The 6,709-nt window shown below is 44.2% G+C and overlaps 1 long non-coding RNA gene across 1 annotated transcript; it reads right to left on the bottom strand.

Moving 5' to 3' along the window:
• Positions 1-366: 366 nt before the first annotated feature.
• Positions 367-1,038, bottom strand: LOC119690532. The gene is made up of 2 exons (XR_007267533.1): positions 942-1,038; positions 367-502 (listed from the first exon to the last, which is right to left on the bottom strand). It is a non-coding gene; the product is annotated as an uncharacterized LOC119690532 (long non-coding RNA).
• Between the last annotated feature and the right edge of the window lie 5,671 nt (positions 1,039-6,709).

Here is a 6,709-nt window from a genome sequence, read left to right as displayed (position 1 = left end):
TACCTAGGTGACCTTGTGACCTAGGTAAATTATTATACAGTATTAGTTGACCGAGTTACGGATGACGCTCGGCCGATTAGCTCACTATAAAAAAAACTCTCCTTTACAGTTCTTCTCCTTTAAAAGGAGTTTCAATTTCAGTAACCTCAAGTCATTCACCACTGAACTTCCATTTTGATAAGCGGAATAAGGTTCAAACAAACATGCGAACAGTACCAATGGGAGCGCTTGTGAGTTTGTTTCAAAAACGACTAGCAAACACCCCGGGATCAGAAATGTAAATGTGACTGGAGCATCCCACAGTTGTCTCGTGTAATTGTGTTTTTACGACTTATACACAGCGATGCTGTGCAATTGTGCATTCAATCAATCTTTGTTTGTGGCTGTATGCCGTGTGTGACTAACACAGCAAATTCGGCCAAAAAACGATTGTGTTAAGGTACACACTATGTAAATTGCTGTCTTTACGGTGGAGATTTAAAGATATTTACAAGGTTAATACCTGAAACAAACAGACGGACACAATTTATACAGGGACATCACAAACAGAGGGTTAGTATATTATAATGAACACAAACAAATTTATAGTTTAATATTGTTAGTTTTGAAGAATTTATACAGGATGTTAGCGATTGGGGTATGTACAAGTGTTAGTAGGTAATTGATATTTACAGGTCTTGGGATAGAGGGAGGGAGGAAATCATAGAGGGAGGTTTGAAGGTTAGGACACTCAAAGAAAAGGTGGTCGACAGATCCTTCGCTGGTGCCGCAGTCACAAACCGAACTATCACGCACCCGAATCCTAGCCAGGTGCACAGGCGTGCACGCATGACCAAGACGGAGTCTGCAGATTGTCGAGGTGGAGGTTTTATCTAGGAGTCTTGCTCTAAAAAACCATGGCCTTTTGGGAATATGAGGTTGGATTAAGGAGTAATACTTACCTTTAATATTCCTGGAAGCTTCCCAGTACTCCTTCCAGGAATTATCAAGCCTCGGTCCTGCGAGCGAGGCAAGGTCGTGAGCAAAATTATGGTAATGTGTATCCAGGCCCAAGCTAACGGCATCCTTAGCGAAGGAATCTGCACACTCATTACCAATGATGCCACTGTGGCCAGGTATCCAGGCAATAGCCACCTCTATACCCTGAGTCTTGCAACGGAAGAGAGTTTGTCTAATTTGAAGAATGATAGGAAATTTAGATTTTGATTTAAAAGGAAATGAAATAATTGAATGTAAGCAGCTAGAAGAGTCTGATAGAATAATAGTTTTGTTGAGTTTGTGAGACTCAGTGTACAGAAGTGCCTCCAGAATAGCGGTAGCCTCGCCCGTGAAGACCGAGGATTCAGGGGGGAGTTTGAAATTAAGGGTAATTTTATACTTAGGAAGCCAGACAGCTAGACCAACATTGCTCTTATCTGAAAATTTGGAGGCATCTGTGAAGACTGGGAGCCAACCAGACCACTCTGACTGGAGTTTATGAGTCAATGTTTTCTCGGCCCCTGGAGCGTTTTTCGCAATGCCCATGTCCATAACAACATTGGGCTGAAAAACCAGGGCATCATAAGGGACACTAAACAGAGGGTTCATTTTAAATTTAATTGAAGGATGAGGAAGGTTGGAAGCAAAAATGAATGATTTGAGAAGGAAGGAAAGGCCATGGGTTTCTTGAGCATGACATAACCGCTTAAGGGTATCGAGCTTGGACAATAGAGGGTGAGACTCTGATTGCCAGATCCCGAGGAAAAACCGGTCACACAAGTACTGTCTCCGCAGCGAGAGAGGGGGGTCGACACACTCAACCTGAAGGGCATTGGTGGGGGTAGATTTCATTGCACCAGACACTATTCGAAGACACTTGTACTGAACCTTATCAATTTTTTCTAATGCAGCCTTGTTACAGGGGTCCAGGATAAATGAGGCATAGTCAAAGTGGCTTCGAACAATGGCATTGTACAGTAGCTTCTGGGAGTATGGATGTGCGCCCCACCAGACACCTGACAGTGACCTGAGGACGTTGACACCCCTCTCGCACTTCTGAGCCACGTAGTTCATGTGATGGCTACCCGACAACCTGGAATCCAGAATCACACCCAAAAATTTAACTTTGTTTGACACAGTGATTGAATGCTCTCCGATAACAACATCCAGATCTGGGATGTTTCTTTTTCTAGTGAAAATCACTGCTGTGCATTTAGTGGGAGAAAGAGATAACCCATGTCTATCCAGCCAATCCGTGAGGTACCTAAGAGCCAGGTTCAGCTGGACATTTGTCTCCGCTAACGAGGGAGAAGCATAATAGAGGGCCAAGTCGTCAGCGTACTGTAGAATGTCGCAGAAGCAGTCAACGGATTTATCTAGGTCGTAAGTATACAGACTGTAAAGGAGGGGACTTAAGACCGATCCCTGGGGGAGGCCTTTCCAAACAAATTTTGGGGAATCAAGGGAAGTGGTAGGGGATTTTATGTAGATGGATCTCTCCATGAATAGGCTGCAAACCAGACGGGTAAGCTTCACTGGAATGCTCAGCTGGCGCATTTTCTGCCTGAGCACAGGAAGAAGTACATTATCATAGGCAGACGCTATGTCAAGGAAGACACCCACAAGGTATTCTTTCCTCTTGAATGCGATGTGAATATCTGTTGTAAGTATTGCAAGGCTGTCTAGAGTACTCATCCCTTTCCTAAACCCAAACTGGGTTTTGGCTAGGATTCCTCTATTCTCAATTAGCCATTCGAGCCTGCATTTAATTAAGTGCTCTAAGATTTTCGCCAAAGCAGAGGAGAGGGCGATAGGACGTCGGGAGTTAGGATCACGGGGGTCTTTTCCGGCCTTCAATATGGGAACAACTATTTGCTTACTCCAAGAGCATGGAGTAACTCCGTACTCAAGGAAGTAGTTTATCAGCTCCAAGTAGGCCTGCTTGACCTTGAGGCTTGATTTTGAAAGGAAAGAGTATGGGATGCCATCAATACCTGGAGATGAATCAGTTAAACCGGATAAAGCAGATTGGAGTTCATCCATAGAAAATGGAGAATCCAATCTATCTGAAGATGGTAGGAGAGCTGGTGGGGGACGGAGAGCACTGGAGTGTGGGACATAAGGTGGAGCCAGTTTATCGCTGAACCCTTCTAGCCATAGAGAGGGATCATTGCTCAAGATATCTTCGGCGTTAAGGGAACCGCGATATCGGCGAATGTATCTCCACACCAGAGAAGGGGGAGACCTAGGTGAAAGGTTTTCACAAAATCTGATCCAGCCCTGTTTCTTTTTTTTCTTAAGGAGCCGTTTGGTACGAGCCGCTATCCTTTTGTAGTTGATGAAGTTGTCCATGCTCATATTAGCAATGTAAACATCCTCTGCATTTTTGCGTTCGACGATAGCCACGGAGCAGTCGGAGTCCCACCAAGGAGGCGAGACTCTTTGGCCTTTACGCGATTTTCTATTTTTGGCAGAGGATGTTAGAGCTTTTTCAAACTGGTCATAGATGCAAAGAAAGTTGTCACTAGTACAGGGTTGGATCAGACTGAGTTTATCTTCCACAGAGGTGATAAAGTTGGACCACTCATTCCTGCCTATCATGTACCTTGGGAAGGCACATGTATCAGCAAGAATGCTGGTTCTGGTAGGAAGAGTAATAGAGATGGGAAAATGATCACTTCCAAAAGTATTTGGGAGGACCCTCCAGAATATTGATGTTGAAAGAAGAGGAGAAGAGAAAGTGAGATCAACAGCACTTTTCGGGTTCTGACGAGGGAGGACTCGACGGGTAGGAGACCCGTCATTTAAAATACAAACATCTAAGGTATCAAGCATGTCTAAGAGGGCGATTGCAAAAGCGTCAGTGTGGTATGAACCCCATGAGGTATGGTGGGCATTAAAGTCCCCCATGATCAGGAGAGGTTGCGGGAGAGAAGAAATTATATTATAAAAAGATGGGAGGTGAGAAGGGTGGGGATCAGGGAAATACACGGACACGAAAGTAATGTCTAAAGCCCTAAGGGCCACAACATTAAATTCCTGCCCGTGGGGAGGGGTAGGGATAGAGGAGAAGGTAAGGGAACGCTTCACAAGTAAAGCGCACCCAGCAAACCCGTCATCCCTGTCATCCCGCAGACACGAGTAGCCCGGAACTCGGAAACGAGTACCCGGCGCTAGCCATGACTCAGAGATGGCAACGATGACGGGCTTGATGTCATCTATTAAGTTGAGTACTTCATGTTTTTTACTTTTAAGGCTCTGAGCATTCCACTGAAGGACCCGGGTCGGGTTCAGAGCCATTCTGGCTGAAGGATGAAAGTTCTCTAATCTTAAGTGCAACGTGGGGCGGTATTGTGTCGCTGAATTTAGACAGCAGACTGACAACTAATGAAAGTAAGTTATCCAATAAGTTGTCATTGGGAGTAATCACATTCAGAGCACTTCCATTAGGAAGTGAGGAAGATGGTGATGAGATAATGGCCTGATGGGCAAGTCTGTCATAGCCAGGAGAAAGAGGAGACCTAGGCCTGCGTTGAGTGGTCACAGTCTTTTTGTAGGATTTTTTAGGAGATGGGCCATTAGGTTGTGAAGATGCTACTTCAGCAAATGATTTTTTGCTTTTAGGAAGTCGAGCATCGGCTTCAGCAAACGAAATACTGTCCTGAGACATAATGACTTTTATGGATTTTTGTCTAGCTTGTTCTGGACAGTTCTTATCTGTGGAAGCATGGCTTCCTGAGCAGTAAATGCAAGTGGGAGGGTCTGCATCGCAAGTCTCACCCAAGTGTGGTTGGGCACACTTGAAGCAGCAAGGCTTTGATCGGCAATTAGCCTTCACATGGCCAAACCTGCAGCAAGCATGGCACTGGATGGTTGGGTAGGTGTATCTGTCGACTTCAACAGCAGCACGGAAAGAATAAATTTTTTCTGGGAGGAATTGTCCCCTGAAAGTGATTACTACGCTTGGAGTAGGGACATATGAAACGTTTCCATTGCTGATCACTTTGCGACTAAATCTGCGAGCTTTCAAAACAATACCGCATCCATGTGGGAGGTCCAAAGAACCGACAAACTCATCCATGGAGAGATCCACTGGGACTCTCCTCGCAACACCCATACGAGTGATGTGGTAAGTTGGGATAACTGCCTTAAACTTGTTTGGGGGCAGAGCTGGGTGGTTGATAAAGTCGTTGGCCGCTCCTGCAGACTTAAATTCCACAGTAACACGGTTACGACCTGTCATTTTTACACCATCTCTGGTGATGTCATTCACTTTGTGATTGTACAAGAATTGACCAAACTTAATAGCCCTAAGCGGGGTCCCAGAAGTTGGACTTCCTGAAGAGCTATCCTGAGAAACGTGGACGATAAATGGTCCAGGGTCGCTGTCATCGTACACCTTAGTGGCGTCGAGACTCGGGTGCGTATAAATGGTTTGAATGCTTGCAGACGCGAGGTCCGGGTTTACGATAATTCTCTTACCTTGTTGAGAAGGTTTGTATATCATCCCTAGGGCGCTTTCGCGTCTCCTGGGGAGTATCCGTCAGCATTATATCCGGCGAAAGATCTGAGTGGAACTCCATTTCGGAAAGGGAAAAAGGGTTTAATGACAATCACAACACTCACCAGTTACCACCACCACAATAACAACAAAAAACAGGTATTAACTATGTAAATTGGCACAGAAAAAGGTCCGAAATCGCGATGATTGTTAGGAACACGTGGGTACCCCAGTCACGCACGAAACCCTCCCAATTGTGCATTACTTAATAGTTAAAGTAAACAAATAGGTAAGGTAATGAATCCATACACTGCGGTATTCAAAATTTAATAGCGTCCATACCATACTTATTTTCGTGATTATTACTCGTTTTAATAAATTTGGATACATTAAGATTCATCCAAAAAAAATTTGTCGTTCCATGTGCCAAACACTCCGTATCAATCGATCAATCATCACGGCCCATTACGTCCCCACTGCTGGGGCACGGGTCTCCTTCCAATGAAGGAAGGGTTTAGGCCTAGTCCACCACGCTGGCCAAGTGCGGGTTGGTGGACCCCAACACAAGCAAGCTTGTGCTGAGAGAGTTGTCGGGTAAGTGGGCAAGACTGGCAGATGTTTTCAAGCCGCCCGAAGGCCTCTAACTAGGCTTAACGACTGCTGCCGAAGCAGAGAATCGATCAATAATTTTATTTATATGCACATTACCCGAAAAAAGAAAAATTACATATTTTTTGAAAAATATATTCGATTAAACGAACAACGTACGGCTAGATCAATGAAAAAAGTACCGGTATTAAATGCCATCCGTGTGTAACACTAGCAAAACGTGGTTACACCACTGAAACTAAAAATAAAACTCATATTTTCAGCGGTACGCTAAAATGAAACAGACAAACTCAATCAATGATATTTTGTATTCAGATTTCGTTTCAGTAACAAAACATTGTATGTTTCGTCAATCTGTGAAATGTTTGTGTAAAATAATAAAATGATGATAAATATATACGTAAATATTAGTCTTGAATGGCCCTGCCCAGCGACCATGTTTTATTTTGCAATTCAATAACCAAACAAAGTAAAGTTGACTTAATAAATATGTATATGACTTAATACATTTTTTACATTATAGGTATACTAAAACGGGTGATGGACGTCGGCGTCGCGGAAGACCCAGACGGAGATGGCGGGACGACCTCGACAGGTTTTCGCCTCAATGGCCGAAAGAAG

This window comes from Plutella xylostella, chromosome 21 (genome assembly GCF_932276165.1).
Source record: "Plutella xylostella chromosome 21, ilPluXylo3.1, whole genome shotgun sequence".
Classification (NCBI taxonomy): Eukaryota; Metazoa; Arthropoda; class Insecta; order Lepidoptera; family Plutellidae; genus Plutella; species Plutella xylostella.
This window is presented reverse-complemented; position numbering and strand designations above follow the sequence as displayed.